Source organism: Penaeus monodon, chromosome 40, assembly GCF_015228065.2.
Source record: "Penaeus monodon isolate SGIC_2016 chromosome 40, NSTDA_Pmon_1, whole genome shotgun sequence".
Taxonomy (NCBI): Eukaryota; Metazoa; Arthropoda; class Malacostraca; order Decapoda; family Penaeidae; genus Penaeus; species Penaeus monodon.
In genome coordinates, this window is record NC_051425.1 from 13265956 (window position 1) to 13268455 (window position 2500).

Sequence of the window (2500 nt, forward strand, 5' to 3'; positions counted from 1 at the left end):
CCCTCCCTCCCCCCTCCCTCCCTCCTTCCCTCCCTCCTTCCCTCCCTCTCCCCTCCCCCTCCCTCTCCCTCTCCCTCTCCCTCTATCTACCTACCTCTTTCTCTATCTTTCAAGTTTATCCATCTAACATGTCTACACACGTACACTAGTATCAGAAATCTCTAATTGTAAAGCCAAAATTTAATCATCATCATGTGACCTTTCGACCAAGATTTTTATTTTTTTTCCCCTCGAATTTTGAAAATTTACCGTGATATTCTGTCCAAGCGGACTGCATTCCTGTGTGTCGTCTGCATTCCTTATTTCCTGGTTTTATTATCAGTTGGTTTCTTTTTCTCTTTCTTTCTCTCTCTCTTTTTCTTTCGGTTTCTTTTGCCTCGTGGCCAGTTCGCGGTTTTGTGGATCTGCATTTATTTGTTTATTTTCTTCTTTCTCTTTCTCTTTTCCCTTTTTTTTCGTTTCCATTTTCTATATCTATGTTTTTGTCTCTGTCGTTCTCATTCTCTCTCTGTCTCCCCCCCCCTTCTCTCTCTTTCTCTCTCTCTCTCTCTCTCTCTCTCTCTCTCTCTCTCTCTCTCTCTCTCTCTCTCTCTCTCTCTCTCTCTCTCTTTCTCTCTCTCTCTTTCCTCTCTGTTTCCTCTCTCTCTCCTCTCTCTCTCTCTTCTCTCTCTCCTCTCTCTCTCTTCTCTCCCTCCTCTCTCTCTCTCTTCTCCCCCCCCCCCCCTCCCCCTCCCCCTCCCCACCTCACTTCCTCTTTTACTTTCTCCCTATCTCTTTCTCTATCAATCTATTTATCTATCACTCTGTTTCGATCTCAATCCTAAATCTTCTGTTGCATCTCATCTAAGGGTATCAACCCGCAGAAGATGTGAACGAACGAATGCAAAGACACGCTTTGCATGGCAGTATGACACAGCTGATGTTGCAAGCTTTGTATAATTTTGCCCTCAATGCCTTTGCAACGTCCCAGTGTGTCTCACGTGCTTGCAGGAGTCTTAGCACTACCTATTGGCCTGTGAGAAGTCGAGGGATATTCGCCTTGTGTTTGTGTCTCAAGAAAGTGTCCATTTTGTGGATTCATTTACTGCCCGAGGAGAAAATTGTGTTTTAAGAGAATTTTTTGCTGGATTTTTTTGGAGAAAAATGTGTTCAGAAAATGTTTCCTGTGTTTATACTTTTTTTTTATCGAGGAGAAAAATGTGTTCAGAAAATGTCTCCTGTGTCGATACTTTTTTTTTACCGAGGAGATAAAATGTGTCTTAGGGAAATGTCTCTTGTGTGGATACACTTTTTCCAAGTAGAAAAATGTGCCTTGAGAAAATGTCTCTTGTGTGGATACATTTTTCGAGAAGAAAAATGTGTCTTAAGAAAATGTTTTTCGTATAGATTTGTTTTTTGAAGAGAAAGTGAAGAAAAACGTGTTGTGTCTGTACCGTAAAAAAAAATATTAAAAGTCAAAAAAAATTGTTTCTTTCTTTACATATTTTTTAAAATAAAAAATCGTAGATTTGTGTTGTATCTTGGGTCTTAAAAATCGATTTTTTTTTTTTTTTTTTTTTTGGGGGGGGGGGTATTTTTATAAGAATTGTAGATCGAAGAATTTTTTTGTTATAGCCAAGGGAATGAGAAGACAAAACGAGTTGTTGTTTGAATATGAACCTTAGAGAATATGCAGACGAACGAAAGAATTGCGTTTGAAGGGGAAGTCGAGGAAAAATCTTATAGTTTGTGAACCTTTTAAAAGGCCTCTGAAGGACTTTCTTGGATTTTCTGTGGAAAATTTGCTGCGTTGTGGGAAACCAAGAGAAAAAAGAAAACAATAACAATAACAATGCTTAAAGTTTTTATTTATTGAGATTTTATTTCTTTGTATAGATTTTTTTGTTTTTCGTTTTTTTCCTTATATTTACGGATTGTCATTTCGTAAGAAGGATTATTTTAGTATTGGTGATCTTAAACGTGAAAATTTATGAAAATTAATAGCCAGTTTTGATAAGAAAGGGAATTGGCATTTTCTGATAAGCATTTAGTAAAATACTAGCAAAGAAATTAATATTGAAAAAGTCTAATTTAAAGGGAAACAGAACAGAACTTTTTATAATTGTTATGTTCTTCCCACAGGTGAACATTGTATTGAAAGAGATATAAAGTGAACATAAGTACATATATTATAACACTGAATAAGGGAAATATACGGTGTAACAGGTTGTCTCAAATTGCATTAAAAAAAATGTGGGATATGACAAAGTGAAAGTATTTTTTTTTGAAATTTTCTCAAAGGGAAACAACAGTTCTTGAAATTGTACAGTGTGTGTTGTGAGGTTGTTTCCCCTTAACTTTCTGGTCCCCCCTCAACCCCTCTCCCCTCTCTCCCCTCCCCCTTTGCCTCCCCTGCCATCCCGTTTTCTTCCTCGTCCCCTCCCCCCCTTCCCACCCCACCCCACTCTTCGTCCACTCGTTCCATCCACTCCGTCCCCCTTTCGCCCTCCTTCCCTCCCTT

The 2500-nt window shown here is 38.5% G+C and overlaps 1 long non-coding RNA gene across 1 annotated transcript; it reads left to right on the forward strand.

Annotated features, from left to right (window-relative positions):
* Nucleotides 1-963: 963 nt before the first annotated feature.
* LOC119597770 lies at nt 964-2223 on the forward strand. The gene is made up of 2 exons (XR_005230876.1): nt 964-1015; nt 2122-2223. It is a non-coding gene; the product is annotated as an uncharacterized LOC119597770 (long non-coding RNA).
* The last annotated feature ends 277 nt before the right edge of the window (nt 2224-2500 follow it).